The sequence below is a fragment of the Eriocheir sinensis genome, chromosome 41, assembly GCF_024679095.1.
Source record: "Eriocheir sinensis breed Jianghai 21 chromosome 41, ASM2467909v1, whole genome shotgun sequence".
NCBI lineage: Eukaryota > Metazoa > Arthropoda > Malacostraca > Decapoda > Varunidae > Eriocheir > Eriocheir sinensis.
This window is the reverse complement of record NC_066549.1, coordinates 25162-44700: the sequence shown is the minus strand read 5'-3', so window position 1 is coordinate 44700 and position 19539 is coordinate 25162. Positions and strand designations below refer to the sequence as shown.

At 44.3% G+C, this 19539-nt stretch overlaps 3 long non-coding RNA genes across 4 annotated transcripts in view; 2 read left to right on the top strand and 1 right to left on the bottom strand.

Annotated features, from left to right (window-relative positions):
* The window catches only part of LOC127009457 (uncharacterized), a 9199-nt gene extending 4277 nt beyond the window's left edge, over positions 1 to 4922 (top strand). Inside the window, exons 3-4 of one of the 2 annotated variants that reach the window (XR_007761991.1) lie at positions 1750 to 2803; positions 4540 to 4922. This is a non-coding gene — a long non-coding RNA (uncharacterized LOC127009457). Of the gene's footprint in view, positions 1 to 1749; positions 2804 to 4227 lie in introns of both variants that reach the window. The other variant, XR_007761990.1, reaches the window with a different exon arrangement.
* Positions 4923 to 6691: 1769 nt separating this feature from the next.
* Positions 6692 to 19033, bottom strand: LOC127009455 (uncharacterized). Its single transcript, XR_007761988.1, has 5 exons — positions 18776 to 19033; positions 17240 to 17394; positions 15109 to 15226; positions 10535 to 10629; positions 6692 to 7399 (listed from the first exon to the last, which is right to left on the bottom strand). It is a non-coding gene; the product is annotated as an uncharacterized LOC127009455 (long non-coding RNA).
* On the top strand, positions 10816 to 13795 carry LOC127009456 (uncharacterized). The gene is made up of 2 exons (XR_007761989.1): positions 10816 to 11768; positions 11869 to 13795. It is a non-coding gene; the product is annotated as an uncharacterized LOC127009456 (long non-coding RNA).
* Positions 19034 to 19539: the final 506 nt, after the last annotated feature.

Genomic DNA, 19539 nt, shown 5'->3' with positions numbered 1-19539 from the left:
AAGAAATTACAGGTCGTCTGAGTCCCGCAGCAATGTGTGACAGGGGTGTGGAGGAAACTGTCGTGCATGGGGTGTGTGGGAGGTACCGGAGAGAAAGGACGGAGATGATGAGGGTGGCACTGAGTGAGATGGGCTGGGATGTGAATGGGAGGATTGCAAAGATGGAGATGATGGCACTGATGGGCTGGGATGTGAATGGGAGGATTGCAAGGACAGAGAGGGAATGGATGCTGCTGCTGCTGGGACTGAGTGATGAAGCAAATGATAGAATTATAGAAGCCATGAAGAGCTTTCTGGAAAAGATGTGGTGTGCAAGAAATAGGGAATTGGAAGATTTGTAATGGATACTGCTTGTGTTGTTTTATTTTTACAGGTTGTGCCGATGCAAAGGCCTGACTCTCCAGCGGGTCACCTGTACACCAAGAGCAAGAGAGAGAGCGGGGACCTAAACCAACCCCGCTGAGTCCATATTTCTACCTTTTACCCGTGCTTTATGCCGCCAAGATGAGGGAGACGAGTGCCGTGTTGGAAAAGCCACTCCGTGCCGTCTGTGGCGAGTGCAGGAAGCATGTGGAGGCTGTGGAAGAGGAGAAAATAGGGGGAAAACAAGCGCCATGGTGGAGGAGGGAGAGAGATGGGAGCTCGGGGCTCTAGAGGCTGTGGCCCCACAGCCTAACTAGCCCCATAAAACACCCAAGAAGAAGAGATGGGAGCTGGGGAGGAATTTCTTTGAGGGAGGACAGTGAAGGGAGAGGGAGGGAAGGAAGACGTATTTCAACTGGGGAGGAAAGGAAGGAAGGGAGGACAGAATGGGGAGGAGGAAGGAAGGAAGGGAAGATGTATTTTGACTGGGGAGGAAAGGAAGAGAGGACGGTTAAGATTCGTTTTAGGTCCGTGCCAGTATCTCATTACCTACCTTATGAAACATCAGCATCTCTTCATATATCTTTTCTACAAACCTTAAACAGTCATGGAAAAGCTTTGAAAATCCAATTCAAGGACTTTTTTTTTCACTCTTGCAAATAGGGGATAATGTTTATGGAGGCGCGTCGCCTCCTCTGGCGGCGGCCGCGGCAGTGCTGCAGCCAGTGTTGCAAGAAATACCTCCTTGCTGAAATAAGACACATATACATGTGGGGGGGGTTCCAGGGGGGGGCGTAGGCCCCCCTGGTTAGAAGAGGGGGGTCGAGGGGGCCGTTAGTAGGTCGTAAAGTTCGGTTGGAGTAGTTTAAATATGCTCCCCAACCCTAAACCCTCTGGGAGCTGTTTTATGGAAGGGAAAGGAAAGGAGAGGAGAGGAAATGATAGGGAAGGAAAGGGAAGGGAACGGAAGGAAAGGAAAGGAAAGCAAAGGGAAAGAAAGAAAGGAAAGGGAAGGGAAAGGAGAGGAGAGGAAATGATAGGGAAGGGAAGGAATGGGCAGGAAAGTAAAGGAAGGAAAGGAAAGGAAGGAAGAGAGAGAGAAAGGACGATAAAGGGAGAAACAGATAAAATTAAAGATATGGAGGAACGAGGAGATAAGACAGAGAGAGAGAGAGAGAGAGAGAGAGAGAGAGAGAGAGAGAGAGAGAGAGAGAGAGAGAGAGAGAGAGAGAGAGAGAGAGAGAGAGAGAGAGAGAGAGAGAGAGAGAGAGAGAGAGAGAGAGAGAGAGAGAGAGAGAGAGAGAGAGAGAGAGAGAGAGAGAAGAATAAAAATAATAAAAAATAATAATAATGAAAAAATATATTAATAACCGTCTTTATCCACAGCTCTGAAGAACGAAGGGAGAACAGAAGAAAGGAAGGAAGGCCATCTTGGAAGACTCAAGCACCAGTCACCCCAGTCCAAGGAAAGGTCACAAGAGGTCAAGGAGGTCACAGTATGAAGGAGCAGTCCAGTCAAGTCAAGTTATTGAAAAGGGAAGGGAAAGGATAGGGAAGGGAAGGAAAGGGAAGGGAAGGGAAGGAACAGAGAAGTGTATAAATAGTTAAGCTTAAAGTCACATACAGTTAGATACATACAGTTACACACATAGATTTACATACAATTTCGATGGTGCGTTTGACTCAGTGGGTAGCGGATTGGCCCGGCCCACGGTGTTATGGACTCGCTCAACACAAGTACAGTAAACCCTCGATATAACGGACTAATTTTCATTTCTATTTATTCATTTATTTTTTTCACATCAGAGGACACGTCTCAAGGGCAGTAAGGAGTACAAAAAAAAAGCCTGCTACTCGCCGCTCCTATAAAAGATAAAAGTAAAGAGTAGCCAAAAGAGAGGTCAATTTCGGGTGGAGAGGTGTCTTGATACACACTCAATTTTGGGGGAACTTAGTCCGTTAGGGCCGAAAGTCTGTTATAAGCGGCGAAGATTTAAAAAAAACGTAAAATAATAAAACGACGAAGGAGTAAACGTAGGCATATATATTTTTTATTGTGTATGTTGTGTGCACGTTGTCTATAGGGCCGCACAGCCCACTTGGCGATGCACTCCGAGGCACTGAGGTTGCTAGGTTGTGAGTGGGGTCTTGCGTGGGGGTCATATTGTTATGGGTATGGGTAGAATTTTACAAGTGCAGCGAGTAGCAGGCTTATTTTTTATTATTGTTTACATTTTTTGGTGCCCTTGAGCTGTCTCCTCTTGTAAAAAAAAATAAAAATTGCGCCAATCTCTCACTGGCAGACGAAACTTTTTTTTGAAGTTTCTGGTGTGTTATGAAATAATCTACTAACTGTTTCTGTCACATAATTAAATGATTGCCTTTTCAATGCCTGGTGTACACAGCACCTGTAAAATAACTTGCTGAGAGAAATGTTCAGGTTGCTTAGTTTCTATATTTCACACCGGGTTCGATTCCTGGGTGGAGTTGAAAAATTTGGGCGGCTTTTCCGATACCCTACGCCCCTGTCCACCCAGCAGTGAATGGGTACCAGGTATTAATCGAGGGTTGTGTACCGTCTCCTGGGATCTGTTCCCTTCTCCTATAATTCCTTCCCCTTCTGTCTCTCTCCGGCATATGACCACAGATGTTGCGCCCACTGAACAAAACCCTTTATATTTCACTCACAACCCACAAAGATCACAAGTGAATAAACTAGAACAAAACCAGGCTAATTAATGTTTTTCCTGCCATGTATTCCCCCAGTGCACATGCATGATGGACACCAGAGTGACTTATTTCTGCGAGGAGGTATTTCTCGGAACACGCACGCTGCCGCCATGTCCCTTCCCGCGCTGTGTATTCCCGCGCCCCACAACGCGTGCCCAATAAATTTACACTAAGCAAAAATAACTTAACCTAACCTACCTAAGTGAGGGTCTAGCCCCCTCAACATTCTGTGCCTGTACCAACACTCACAAACACTTGGCTATTTTCCATTACATTTACGTCCTGGATTGATGCATAAGACTATCCTGTGGTATAAATACGTTCTTCATTTAATTATTTGTGACAGAAACAGTTAGCAGATTATTTCATAACACACCGAAAACTATCCCCCCCAAAAAAAGGTTTCGTCTGCCAGTGCGAGATTGGCGCACTTGTAAAATTTTACCCATACCTGTAACAATCCTGCAAGACCCACTGGCAACCTGGCAACCTCAGTGCCTCGGAGTCTGTCGCCAAGTGTGGCCGTACAGACACCGTGCACACAACATACACGATAAAAAAAATATATATACATACCTGCGTTTACTGGGTTTGTTGTTTGATTATTTTACGTTTTTTAAAATCTTCGCCGCTTATAATGGACTTTCGGCACTAACGAACTAAGTTCCCCCCAAATTAGTTTGTTATATTGAAAGTTTACTGTACTTGTGTTGAGCGAGTCCATGACACAGTGGGCTGGGCCAATCCACGACACACTGAGTCAATGGAAACCACGAGGAGGAATATATTTCATGGGGTGGGCTGAGGCAGACTACTGGAACCCAAGGATGGGGCAGCAGATAAAGGGCGGAGGGCAAGGTGGCTACTTACCGGGCGCAGTTTGCAAAAAACATTCTTGATCAGTCCCCATGGATTTCTGACCCTCGGGGCTTCGTGGTGCAGTGGTTAGCACACTCGGCTCACAACCTTTAGAGCCCGGGTTCGATTCCCAGATGGAGTTGAAAAATTTGGGTGGCTTTTCTGATACCCTACGCCCCTGTCCACCCAGGAGTGAATGGGTACCAGGTATTAATCGTTGTCTATAGGGCCGCACAGCCCACTTGGCAACGCACTCCGAGGCACTGAGGTTGCTAGGTTGTGAGTGGGGTCTTGCGTGGGGGTCATATTGTTACGGGTATGGGTAGAATTTTACAAGTGCAGTGAGTAGTGGACTTTTTTTATTATTGTTTACTTTTTTTGTGCCCTTGAGCTGTCTCCTCTGTTGTAAAAAAAAAAAAAAAAAAAAATTGCACCAATCTCACACTGGCAGACAAAACTTTTTTTTGTAGTTTCTGGTGTGTTATGAAATAATGTGCTAACTGTTTCTGTCACATAATTAAATGATTGCCTTTCCAATGCCTGGTGTACACAGCACCTGTAAAATAACTTGCTGAGAGAAATGTTCAGGTTGCTTAGTTTCTATATTTCACACCGGGTTCGATTCCTGGGCGGAGTTGAAAAATTTGGGCGGCTTTTCCGATACCCTACGCCCCTGTCCACCCAGCAGTGAATGGGTGCCAGGTATTAATCGAGGGTTGTGTACCGTCTCCTGGGATCTGTTCCCTTCTCCTATAATTCCTTCCCCTTCTGTCTCTCTCCGGCATATGACCACAGATGTTGCGCCCACTGAACAAAACCCTTTATATTTCACTCACAACCCACAAAGATCACAAGTGGATAAACTAGAACAAAACCAGGCTAATTAATGTTTTTCCTGCCATGTATTCCCCCAGTGCGCATGCGTGATGGACACCAGAGTGACTTATTTCTGCGAGGAGGTATTTCTCGGAACACGCTGCCGCCATGTCCCTTCCCAGCTGTGTATTCCTGCCTTCCACAACGTGCCCAATAAATTTACACTAAGCAAAAATAACTTAACCTAACCTACCTAAGTGAGGGTCTAGCCCCCTCGACATTCTTTAAGCTGTGCCTGTACCAACACTCACAAACACTTGGCTATTTTCCATTACATTTACGTCCTGGATTGATGCATAAGACTTTCCTGTGGTATAAATACGTTCTTCATTTAATTATTTGTGACAGAAACAGTTAGCAGATTATTTCATAACACACCGAAAACTATCCCCCCCAAAAAAAGGTTTAGTCTGCCAGTGCGAGATTGGCGCACTTGTAAAATTTTACCCATACCTGTAACAATCCTGCAAGACCCACTGGCAACCTGGCAACCTCAGTGCCTCGGAGTCTGTCGCCAAGTGTGGCCGTACAGACACCGTGCACACAACATACACGATAAAAAAAATATATATACATACCTGCGTTTACTGGGTTTGTTGTTTGATTATTTTACGTTTTTTAAAATCTTCGCCGCTTATAATGGACTTTCGGCACTAACGAACTAAGTTCCCCCCAAATTAGTTTGTTATATTGAAGGTTTACTGTACTTGTGTTGAGCGAGTCCATGACACAGTGGGCTGGGCCAATCCACGACACACTGAGTCAATGGAAACCACGAGGAGGAATATATTTCATGGGGTGGGCTGAGGCAGACTACTGGAACCCAAGGATGGGGCAGCAGATAAAGGGCGGAGGACAAGGTGGCTACTTACCGGGCGCAGTTTACAAAAAACATTCTTGATCAGTCCCCATGGATTTCTGACCCTCGGGGCTTCGTGGTGCAGTGGTTAGCACACTCGGCTCACAACCTTTAGAGCCCGGGTTCGATTCCCAGATGGAGTTGAAAAATTTGGGTGGCTTTTCTGATACCCTACGCCCCTGTCCACCCAGGAGTGAATGGGTACCAGGTATTAATCGGGGGTTGTGTCCCGTCTCCTGGGGTCTGTTGCCTTCTATAATTCCTTCCCCTTCTGTCTCTCTCTGGCATATGACCACAGATGTTGCGCCCACTAAACCAAACTTTCCAACTTTTTCTGACCTCCGTTATATCCGAAATCCATTATAAGCGGGTCTGTTATATCCAGGGTTTACTGTACATGTATATGGTTAAGCTGTTGTAGTTACCAGAAGCGGGTGGTTGAAAAACTATTCTCGGTCGGTTCCCGTGGATTTCTCACCCTCTGACCTTGTCCGTTATATCCGAAATCCATTATGAGCGGGTCCGTTATTAAGCGGGTCCGTTAGATCCAGGGTTTACTGTATAGTTGAGGTCAGTTCGCCTACAGTTGAGATAGTTAGTTTTATACAGTTTAGAACTAGCTTTCTTTCTCTCTGTTCAGATAATATTGCTTGTGTTGTAGAGTTCAGCTTCCTCTCACTGGGTAGACATATACAGTTTGCTAAATACAGTTTAGAGCGAGCTTTCTTTCTCTCTTTCTTTCTCTCTGCTAAAATAATATTCCCTTTGTTATAGAGTATATATAACACAGTCTCATACGGTTAGCTAGGTACATACAGTTAACAGTTTATTTTGTTTGTATCTTCTTATCTTACCTTACCCTGCCTTACCTTACCTTACCTTGCCTTACCTCTCTCTCTCTCTCTCTTGCTTCTCATTTCGTTTTCTCTCCCTCTTTACCTTTTCCCCTCTCTCTCTCTCTCTCTCTCTCTCTCTCTCTCTCTCTCTCTCTCTCCCTTCTGATACCTTTCTCTCTCTCTCTCTTTTATTGGTAAATTTCTTCAGTTCTTTCATTCTTTATTTTCCTTCTCTCATCTCTCTCCTTCCCTTACCTCCTCTCTCTCTTATTCTTCTCATTACATTCTGTCTCTCCCTCTTTACCTTTTCCTCTCTCATAGGAATATAACACACAAACATTACAAATTAACTTTTTATTAATAGAAAAACACACATACATACATACACATAGTAACAATGATAAGGCTATTTTGGCTAGGGGGGGAGGGAGGGAGGAGGGGGTCCTTCATGAGGCTGGGGGGGTATGTGTCTGTGGGGGGTTGTCGACATACTGTGAGGGGTACATCTGTGGGGTCCTGTGAGCTGTGGTGAGGTGAGATGAGAGAGAGAGAGAGAGAGAGAGAGAGAGAGAGAGGGGGGGGGGGGGGGCACCTCTCGAGTGTCTCTCACTCACTCACTCTATGGTCTAATGTATATAGTTATGCATATGTTGTATAATATGTATATAGCTAATGTATGTTGTATGGACTAATAAAAATGAAAAATATCTAAAAAGGTGTTTGTCATGTGTGTGTGTGTGTGTGTGTGTGTGTATTATTCTCTTCTTCCATTCCTCCTCCTCGTCTTCTTCTTCTGATCTTCTGTTGTCATTATCATCTTCTTCCTCCTCTTCCTCTTCTTCTTCTTCTTCTTCTTGGTCCCAGCATCAACACACACCTGAGGAGAATAACTCCATTAATGGATTGGAGAGAGAGAGAGAGAGAGAGAGAGAGAGAGAGAGAGAGAGAGAGAGAGAGACCTATACCAAATGAAGATGCAATAACAGGAGGAGGAGAAACTGTGCTAAAAAAAGAGAAATATGAGAGAAATAGGAAGGAAGAAAAAATGTGATGATCAGAGAAAGAGAGAATAAAGGAGGAGGAAGGAAGGAGAAGGAAGGAAGGGAGATAACCAAATGGAGGGAGGAAGGAGGCAAGGAAGAGAAAATGTGATGATCCGAGGAAGAGAAAGAAGAGGAAGGAAGGAAGGGAGAGAACTAAATGGAAGGAGGTAAGTGAAGGAAAATGGAGAAGAAATTAGAAATAGAAGGGAGGAAAGAGAGAGAGACCAAATGAGGAAGAAAGAGGAAGAAGAGGAGGAGGAGGAAAAAAGGGAGAACCAAATGGAGGGAGGAAGAAGGGAAGGAAGAGGAAGAAGGAAGAGAAAATGTAATGAGCAGAGGAAGATAAAGAAAGGAGGAGGAAGGAAGGAAGGGAGAGAGAGATAACCAAATGGAGGGAGGAAGGAGGTAAGGAAGAGGAAGAAGGTAAGTGGAGGAAAGAGAGAGAGAGAGAGAGAGAGAGAGAGAGAGAGAGAGAGAGAGAACGTATAATATTACATGACACACACACACACACACACACACACACACACACAGGGGACTTAAATTTCCCTGCCTACCTAGATATTGACAATGTAATATATTTGTACTGAGTGACTCCACAACACCATGGTCTGCCAGGCCTGTTGAGACCCATTGCTGTTATGCACTACACTACCAAGGTACAGTAGAGCCTGGATATAATGGGCTAATTTTTTTTTGGGGGGGGGACTCAGTCCGTTACAAGCGGCAGAAATTTAAAGATACAGTCAGTTTATGAGTTTAACCCTTTCACTACGGCCAGGCCAAAACAGCGCCCCACGCCGTATCCAAGATCGCCATGCGTGGCAAATTTCAAATGTCGCTATTGAACATAACAAGTTTTCAGCCATAAACTCAACATAATCATCATGTATTATAATTATATGAAAACATGCAGAATTGAATGGTGCACATAAAGAAACAAATTAATTGATAATTTTGAGATGTTAGCATAAATATAGAGATAAAATAACTCGTATATTGGCTAAAGCAAGCCAGGACGCAGTATGCGCGTCCCCGGATATGGTACGGGGCACAAAAGGACGCTTGATATCTGGCGTCCTTGTGTTGAAGGGGTTAATTTGTTGGGGAATTTTTGCCGGCATGACAAAACACTCGTAAACCAAAACGAACTTCCCCTCCATTGAAATTAATATGAATACCATTTATGCATCCCATATCCCACCCAAATATTACCAGAAAACATTATAGCTGTTATTTTATACAAAATAAAAGTAATTTTACTAACAAATATCAATGATAAATGACACAAAACACGAATCACTGTGTTACGGTTGTTAGGGAGACTCCCTCAACCAGTTATTATGCTGGAGGTGCAGGCTTGGCACCAGGGTTTAGCAGCCACAGTTTCCCTATTCTTGAGGCACCAAAGGGAAGCTAACCCAATGTATCGTCCAAGATGGAGGGTGAACGTGAGTCAGTCATGCCCAGGAGAGCATACAAGCTGCCGAGGCTCGCACCCCGTTCCTGTTGCCGGCATAGTATCCGCTGTTCCTGTTTTCAGCACCATCCCTTTTAACCCTTTCCTTGCTGAGTGCTCGCAACGAGACTATCCCCCAAGGTGCACTCGGGCAGCCCAGCGGGGGAGGGGGATCTCTTTTAACCACTATATCTCAAAAACTATTCATCACAGCTACAAAACAAATGCACCATTGGAAAGAGGAGGCCAAGATCTATAAGATTCAGTTATGTAAGCCTCTCCTGCAAATGTACAGGCACGTTCAGGAAGATAATCGTTGGACACTGAATTGTGATAACATAAAGAAAATATCAGATTAATGGAAAATGAAACAAAGGATACTTGTGATACTATTAAAAAGGAAAGATACTGTGATTAGCATGAACCCAAACATGGCCAGGTGACTATAATGATGCCATGTTTATTAAAAGGACATCAGTAGGCTATCCTTGCAAGCAATTAAGACTCATTCACTCACTACGACGTTGTGAATAAGTGCATACCAAGGATTATTATTACACGAAAAGCAAGGCAAGGCGAGGGTTGTCAAGGCAACGAGGCCCACAAACTGCCGCAAACCAGTTTACCCTCGCACCGCCCCCGAGGGGATGATGTGAAATGTTTTTATAAATAGTTCCGTGCTTCACTTATTTGGCGTTTTATGAAAAATCTGTATACACCATCGTGTTCAGGAGGCTTTTTTCTATGAGATGGAATTGTTGATTTTAGTACTCATTTCATAGCCGCTGCAAATGGTAGCTATATGTAAAATGTGTCATAAACATTACGGAGTGACTATTGAACTTCAACTCGTCACTATTTATTTACTAAGGACAGCATTATTGGGTCTCCACCTGGCACCCAAACATGCCTACACCTAATCTAATACATAACTTAACCTAGCCTATCATTACACAAGGGAAGATTTATTGGTAGATATGGAGAATCACTCCGTTGGGATCCGTGGGGGGTCCAGGAGGGCTTTGCGCCCTGGTGGGGCAGCGACGATCTCTCTCTGCTTGTGTTGATGAATATGAGCCACTGCTTTTTACTGTGGTTACAGAAGTTTAATTTAAGAATACAGCCCTAAGACCTACCTAGCCACTAACCCAAAGCTGAACCTTGACCTTGCAAGATGCAGGATGATTTTTAGGGACAGTTTTGGGGAAAAAAAGTGCGTCTTATGAGCCGTCGAATACAGTATGTGTTAATATATATATATACACACATTCACACGAGTCTGAGTATTTTTTGGGCAGGTGTGTGACTTATTCTCATTGTTGTTCCATAATTATCTTGATGTCATTACTTTCTGTGTCTAGACCAAGTAAACAGACCAAGACAAGACTAATTTTAAGTAGACAGACTAACAAAAAGTGTCTCATCTTTTAATTAACAGTTTCCTGTACGAGTTGAGGGTTGTTGAGGCAGACAGACAGGCTAACATAAGTGTCTCAAGGTGTGTACTCACCCTCGGGTTTGGCCGGCAAGTCTGGCTACATCTTCTGTGCCTCTGACCCGTCCAAGAAGAGACTCGCTGTGCTGCAGGGAGCTCTCAGGGGCACACTGGAGGAAGGAAAGGAAAACATCACAAGGGAGAATGACAATGAAAAGGAAGGAAGGAAGGTATGAGACTGGATGAAGGAACACTGGGAAGGAAGGAAGGAAGGTATGAGGCTGGACGAAGGAACACTGGGAAGGAAGGAAGGTCTGAGGGTGGACGAAGGAACACTGGGAAGGAAGGAAGGAAGGAAGGAGGAAGAGAGAGAGAGAGAGAGAGAGAGAGAGAGAGAGAGAGAGAGAGAGAGAGAGAGAGAGAGAGAGAGAGAGAGAGAGAGAGAGAGAGAGAGACTAGATAGCTATACATTAAGGTCTAACACTTGGTACATCTAGCCCGCCAGAAAGGAAGGATGAACATCACATAACCTTACTCACCTACATACCTATGACAAAATTAACTCTTACTCAAATGTTCTGGGGGAAAATTCATAAGTGGGCTACAATTAAATGACTGTCCAGGGAGGGGGATTCCAACCCTGGCCGGCAGATTCATAGGTAGGCATGCTAACCACTACACCACGGAGCCAGAAGAATTAGCCACACTGTACCAGGACAAATAATTCTTAGTGTGTGCCCTGGTAAGATTCATATGTGCAGCCCTGGTAGTGGTTCTTATTATGTAACATAGTGAGTCAGTATAAGGGTATTGCTTCATTATGGCCCCAAGTGACTCAGTGTCGATTTAACCCGTCCGCTGTGATTGGCACGGATTTGGCCTTCCCTGGTAGCCTGGTAACATATAGTCCCAGGTCTTTCTCTGCCTCTGTGGTGGATAGTGGAGTGTTTCCCATGTGGTATTGGTGTGCTGGATATCCCTTCACTGGTAGCCTGGTAACATATAGTCCCAGGTCTTTCTCTGCCTCTGTGGTGGATAGTGGAGTGTTTCCCATGTGGTATTGGTGTGCTGGATATCCCTTCACTGGTAGCCTGGTAACATACAGTCCCAGGTCTTTCTCTGCCTCTGTGGTGGATAGTGGAGTGTTTCCCATGTGGTATTGGTGTGCTGGATATCCCTTCACTGGTAGCCTGGTAACATATAGTCCCATGTCTTTCTCTGCCTCTGTGGTGGATAGTGGAGTGTTTCCCATGTGGTATTGGTGTGCTGGATATCCCTTCACTGGTAGCCTGGTAACATACACTCCCAGGTCTTTCTCTGCCTCTGTGGTGGATAGTGGAGTGTTTTCCCATGTGGTATTGGTGTGCTGGATATCCCTTCACTGGTAGCCTGGTAACATACACTCCCAGGTCTTTCTCTGCCTCTGTGATGGATAGTGGAGTGTTTTCCCATGTGGTATTGGTGTGCTGGATATCCCCTCCCATGGTGCAGGACTTTACATTTTTCTTCATTGAATTGTAGCAGCCACTTTTTGCTCCATTTCAGTAGCTTGGTGATGTCTAACTGTAGGAAATCCGCATTCAAGGGGTTAACCTAGTAGCACATTTAGTACGTTCTACAGGCCCCGCGGGAATGTAAAAAATTAGTAACTAAATTTTTTGCCCTTAGGCACAGAAGGCCGAGACAAAATAATTACTCATTTTCCCAATTTTTTGTAATATTATTATATAAGATATTACTATATATAACCCAGTAGCTGCGGGGATCATGTCTCTTAATGGTCCCTCTAAGCGAGAAAAATGAAAAAAAATCATCCCTCACACAAACCATTCCATAATATATATCAAAGCATTTGTGATCAGATTATGTATCATCTATTTTGGGGGGTTTATATCACGGCACAAATCTGGCCCGTCGCTGCTTCCGGGATAAGAAAATATAGGAAACTTCACTAGGGCATAGTATAATAAGCCTGGCATTGTAGTACACCATATACGGCATATAGTCCAGGGGTTCCCAACTGGCGGCCCGCGGTCCAGATCCGGACTTGTGGGTGTTGCAGCTGGACCCAAGGCTCCAGCAGACATAAACATGTGTAAATTGAATAGCATGAAGGTCCTGGCGATGGATTCTCTTAACCCCTTGACTACGGATTTCCTACAAGAAGACCTCACCAAGCTACAGGAGTGGAGCAAAAAGTGGCTGCTACAATTCAATGAAGAAAAATGTAGTCCTGCACCTTGGGAGGGGATATCCAGCACATCAGTACCATATGGGAAACACTCCACTATCCACCACAGAGGCAGAGAAAGACCTGGGAGTATAAGTTCACCAGGCTACCAGTGAAAGCCAAATCCGTGCCAATTGCAGCGGACGGGTTAAAATGTGTATTTCCTTGACTGTCTGTAGGGTAAGTTAGGGGTGTGTAATACATAATATACTTAACCTGTTAATGCAGATAAAAGTTTAGTAGTATAGATTATATTAAATATCAATAACAGAAAAAAGGTTTAATGGTGGTCGAGGCACAAGTACACAGCTGAATCTAAGTGTGAGTTTTGGCCTCTTATCAATAGTATCTGTACTCATGAGTAAGCCAGTAGTACGTTGGTAGGGTACTGAGTATAATAATATATCGTGATGACAAAGGGGTATAAAATAGTTTTTTTATTTTCAGAAGCAACCGCTCTGCTGGTGTGTATTCAATAGGTGTACGTTAAGTTGCCGGCACATTTACAGACCAGCATTCGAGGGGTTATCATAACATTAAGTAAAGATAAATCTGCAGCGAATGTTGGCCTGTCAATATACTGCAAACTTGACGTACCTTATATATTTTGGGAAATATTGGATCAATGCTGTTGCGGTCCAACCCGGCTGTACTGTTGCTGGATCTCAACAAGACCTTTACGAGATGACATTGTATCGTCTGAGAGTTGATAATTCTTTTGGGTCTTGTTCTCCTAATGTCGAGATCGCGTTGAAGATTTATTTAACTCTAATGGTTACCAACTGCAGTGGTGAACGCTCCTTTCCAAAATTAACTAGACTCAAGAAGTAAGAGTCAGTATGGTTCAAACAAGATTGAACCACCTCTCTCTAATGAGTATTGAGCAGCACGAGTTACTGAGGGAAATTAGCACGTCAAGGATACAACTGAGGAGTTTTCTGTTGCCAAGTCTCGTAAGTGCTTCATGTGAGCCACGTTGGTCTGCACTCAGTTCAGCAAATGGTTCCAAGATTCTCCAAGGCAGCACTAATAGTCTACTGGCTAAGCTACTGCCTGCTATGTATGGTGTTCTTATTTAAAAAGGAATAAAAAGTGTACAAAATAAAGCCATCTTTTATCACTTGAGTCCTCCCTTCCCCTTTTCAAAAATACGGCTTTATATGAATTTTATCTCATTCCTCTACCTCATTATGTGGCCATTAACTGTGAGGCAAAGGGTATCTCATATTGTCCACCACTTGCATTACAGAGGTGACAGCACAGGACACAGGGAAGGCTTAACCCCTACAACACGAGGACGTGTATACTGTGTCCTTGCGTGCCCCGTACCACATCCCAGGACGCGCATACTGCGTCCTGGCTCGCTTTAACCAATATGCAAGTTATTTTATCTATATATTTATGCTTACATCTCAAAAGTATCAATTAATTTATGTTTCTTTATGTGCACCATTTAATTCTGCATGTTTTCTTATGTAATACATGATGATTGTGTTGAGTTTATGGCTGAAAACTTGTTATATTTAATAGCGACATTTGAAATTTGGCGCGCGCGGCGATCCCGGATACAGCGCGAGGCACTGTTTTGGCCCGGCCGTAGTGAGTTTCTTTATGTGCACCATTTAATGGACCGCATTGGCTATACAGGCATATGGCCACTCAACTCCAAGCTGTACTTTCCATAGATTTCAAGTTACAGAATAGTGTGTGTCTGAAGCTGTCTCCGAGATACATACACGGCCATGGTGCCACCATCGCTCCAAGCCGATGACATTGCACACGCTTCACTCCTACCCGATTTCAGTTTTTCTCCAGGTCAAATAGTAGTGTCAGGAAATCGAGTAGAGGTAATAAGTGAGCGGTCGTAGGCTCAGAGCGGTGACTCTGCCAAGGCCTTGTATCCTGGAGGCAGCCTCAGATCCACTCTAGTACATAACTTGAATTCTATGGAAAGTACTGCTTTGACAGTTCACCAAGTGGCCACGTGTGCTGCCTGTATGTCAATACGGTCCATTCTGCATGTTTTCATATATAATACATGATGATTATGTTGAGCGTATGGCTGAAAACTTGTTATATTCAATAGCGACATTTGAAATTTGCCGCACGTGGCGATCCCGGATATGGCACAGGGCGCTGTTTTAACCGGCCGTAGTGAAGGGGTTAAGAGTGAAGATACAGGCCAATTCTTGCATTAATAAGTTGGAGAGCACAAGACAGCTGATAGGTCCAGGCACCCAACAGGAACAAAAAACACCATTACTCCTGCATTAGTTTTTAATCAGACACTCTAAAAAGATGATAGTGAAAACACCAGTTAACTCTCACATCATTAAGTTGGACAGCACAGGACATAGGGAAAGCATGAGAGAGTGAAGATACTGGATAACTCTTGCAACATTAAGTGGGACAGACTCACCGTGGAGAGTTGGGTCAGCTGGGCGTCCTTCACAGGGGTGGTGAGGGCGCAGGCATCAGGAGTAGCTCACAGTAGGAGTTTGAGTACACTCTCTGCCACGACCTTCACTGTAGCCAATCTGAGGGTGTTAGTACATCAGTCGGGAACTTGAAATAGCTGAGAGTAAAGCTACAAGATGCCAAGTCAATCATCCACTCCATCAGGAAGTTATTTACTTAGGGTGATATGACATTTTTAGCCCAAGAACACCTATTTGACAAGGCTTTCGCAGGAGTTGTGGGCATTTCCAGGAGTAGTTTTATGACCCTGGTGGTAGTTTAACCCTTCTTCTGTACCATGAGCCTGAAAAACACTCATTAGAACCTGACTGATATCCCCCTTTGATCTTTAGAAGTAGCTGATGTGAGAAGGGAAAGTGTCTTGCAATACCAGGCTAATTAATTGCAGTTATTCATTCATCAGTCAGTCAATCTTACACACACACACACACACACACACATGCAGAGGCAGTGTGGTCTCCCCATAAGAAGAAACACATCAAGAAACTAGAAAGAATACAAAAGATGGCAACAAAAATGGTTCCAGGGATTGACATACGAGGAGAGACTAAAGGAAATGGACTTACCAACACTAGAACAAAGAAGAGAGAGGGTAGACCTAATAGAAATCTACAAATTACTGAGCAAAATGGAAGAAGTAGACAACGAGGAGTTACTACTAAAAGAAGAAATTACCACCAGGAACACAAGAGGACACAGTAAAAAATTGAGGAAGGGAAGATGCTTGAGAGACATAAAGAAATATAGCTTCCCACAAAGAAATATAGAGGTTTGGAACAGACTAAGTGAGGATGTAGTATCAGAAAGGAGTGTGCAAAGCTTCAAGGAAAAGTTGGATAAATGTAGATATAGAGATGGGACCACACGAACTTCAAGCCCAGGCCCTATAAAACTACAACTAGGTAAATACAACAACTAGCTAAACACACACACACACACACACCTGATGTGATAATCTGTTGATGCAGTGGGTTAAAGGAGAAACAAGGCTAAGAGGAGATGACCAACCATCAAGACTTGACCTAATTTTCACAAAAAATGTTGAGTTAGATGAAGGAGTCAGTCACGAGTGCCCCTTAGGAAAGAATGGCCATCAACTATGACAGATGAAAACTATGGAAGGATTTGAATACCAAGATGAGGCATATAAGGAAAAAAGGAAAAACTATGCAAAGGAAGATTATTATGTTGGACTCAAGACAGAGAATTGCAACAAAATGGTCCCAGAACTCTCGAATATGACGTATGAAGACAGATTGAGGGAGATGGACTTGACGACACTGGAACAAAGAAGGGAGAGAGGAGATTTGATCACACTGTACAAGTTGGTAAATAAGTTTGATGAGGAAAGAGTTGGAAAGTTTTGTTTATTGGGCGCAACATCTGTGGTCATATGCCGGAGAGAGACAGAAGGGGAAGGAATTATAGGAGAAGGGAACAGTTGGAAAGTTTGGTTTAGTCAGAGCAACATCTGTGGTCATATGCCAGAGAGAGACAGAAGGGGAAGGAATTATAGGAGAAGGGAACAGATCCCAGGAGACAGGACACAACCCCCTATTAATACCTGGTACCCATTCACTGCTGGGAGGACAGGGGCGTAGGGTGTCAGAAAAGCCGCCCAAATTTTTCCACTCCACCCGGGAATCGAACCCGGGCTCTCTCGGTCGTGAGCCGAGTGTGCTAACCACTGCACCACGAAGCCCCCTGTTTGATGAGGTGGATAGAGATGATCTCTTCTTAGCATCACTAACGCAGGGGCTGAGAGGACACGGAAGGAAACTTAATAAAGGAGCCTGTTTAAGTGACTGGAAAAAGTAAAGTTTTTCACATAGAAGTGTTAACACATGGAACAGCTTGCGGGAAGAAGTGGTGGAGTATGTGGAGTTGGAAAGGATACAGAGAACCGCAACTAAAATGGTCCCAGAACAGATTGAGGGAGATGGACTTGACGACATGGACACTAAACCCTTCATAGAGCACCCTGGTGGTGGTGTTGGTGTTGGTGGTGAATGGTGTTGAGTGGTGGTGTATTTCAAGGTGGTGTTGTTCTTGTTTTTTGTTGCAGTAGTTACGAGCAAAAGGTGGTGGTGGTGGTGGTGATTGGTGTTGATGTCCTCGCTGGTGGTGTTGAGCCTTGGGAATGGTGCGTGTGGTCAACTCCACCACCTGGTTGGCGTTCTGGAAGGTGCGCCGATGGACGAACGGGTCGCGACCTGACATCTTCACGCTGAAATAATAATAATAATAATAATAATAATAATAATAATAATAATAATAATAATAATAACAATGTGTATTGTTGAGGAAGGGGTAGCCTATTATTTTTGAGACCCTGACTATTTATTTCTGTGCAAGACATGATGATATTTACTATGGAGGCAATGTTACTTTCTATGTACCACTAAATTTGGAAAGTTTCGTTTAGTCGGCACAACATCTATGGTCATATGCCGGAGAGAGACAGAAGGGGAAGGAATTATACAAGGGAACAGTTGGAAAGTTTCGTTCAGTTGGCGCAACATCTGTGGTCATATGCCGGAGAGAGACAGAAGGGGAAGGAATTATAGGAGAAGGGAACAGACCCCAGGAGACGGGACACAACCCCCGATTAATACCTGGTACCCATTCACTGCTGGGTGGACAGGGGCGTAGGGTATCAGAAAAGCCGCCCAAGTTTTTCCACTCCACCCGGGAATCAAACCTGGGCTCTCAGTCGTGAGCTGAGTGTGCTAACTACTGCACCACGAAGCACCCTATGTACCACTAAATGAGTGAGTTTTCAGCGCCTGGGGCCAGCACACGATATCCCTGTTGTGGACCACATGAAACGCCCTGAATTTTCTCTTTTCTACACTCTCACACGACCACAGTGTGTAGCTTAACACACGAGAAATTAATCCAGACAAGGAAAGGTTTTGCCGGCCCCGGGGATTAAATCGGCGCCCACCGAGACGGGAGAGCCGCGTAGTACTCCTTAACCAGTCTGTCTGAGGCTGGCCCCTCTGAGCTATGGGAGGCTCGTACTACACACAGCTCTAACCTATCTTAATGCTGTGCCCCCCTCAACTCCCTCTATTTTCCCTAGGTCCCTGTACAGCCTTCAGGGACAAAAAATATTGGTTTTGACAAGCGGACAGGTGGCGTGTTTATGTCACAAGGGGTGTATTTTTTATTTTCAAAATCCCCCCATAAATAAGCATTCTGGGAGATTTTATACTTCAAAAATATCATTTTCCGGGAATCCAAGAAACACAACACTGTGTCATAACTCAGGAAGTATGGCCACTTCTGTTATGCCTATAGGCCATGTTGTAGCCAAACAATGGTAGCTCAAGCTTAATATTAAAGGATTTTGTCAACACATTTGTTATAGGCCTTTGCCGGAAGCAATTACCTAACCCACTGGGGGTCCTCGGCACATCAACAGCGGGCCTCTTCCTCCACTTGTCTAGTACTGATTTGTTTCTAATACTCAGTTATAGCTTATCCATGCATAGGCCTACCCTGAAAACCTACCAGGACAATTTACCGTTTCACCCAACCAACGATTTTCTGAAGTGGTTCATGTTTTTCTGGTGGTAGATTTAGTGAATTGCACGATTTTGTACCTTAGTGTGGTGATTTGGTGGTAGTGGTTGTGGTAGTGGTGGTTGTGGTTGTGGTAGTGGCGTAGTGGAAGGGCACTTTCGTCACATGAAGGCTTCTCTGCGGTGTTCCTTCCTTTCCCTGGCCGCCACTGTCCTCTCCACCTTCTCCTCACAGGCTGTGGATCTTCTCTTCATTGTACTTTGAAGGAAAACACGAGAAAAAGTAATGTTTATGGCGCTGCGCAGGCCGCCCCGTGAACCTACTCCTCTTCTTCTTCTTCTTTTGGGCATGGCGCCAGCCGGACCAAATTGTTGTACCGCAATGTTAAAATTATGGCAGATTCTGTGTATGAATTATGGCAGCACTATGGCAACGTGATTAACTCAATTTATTAAAGCTAAGATAGACACCCAAGTATTTGTAACAGTGGACACGATCGAGTTTGACGTCATTGATATGTGACCCCCAAGAAAGATGGAAGATGATAAGCATAGTCCTGGATAAACACATGGATAACAGGAGAGCGGATAGGGATAGGAAGATGTGGATAGTGTGGATGGATAGAGGAAAGGTGGATCTATAAGTGGGTGCAAGGAGGAGGAGGAGTGAAATTTAGTTTTGGATTAATTAACAACTAGACCCATAGAGGTGCACAAGTCTTAAGCTGGTGGAGGGCTAAAGTAAGGGTCCATGGTATATCTTTAGCATATATAAAAACTTGTGTGCCCTGAGGAAAGGCCGGGGTACTGTGCAATTTTGTCCATGAGAATATTAAAGAGCAAAG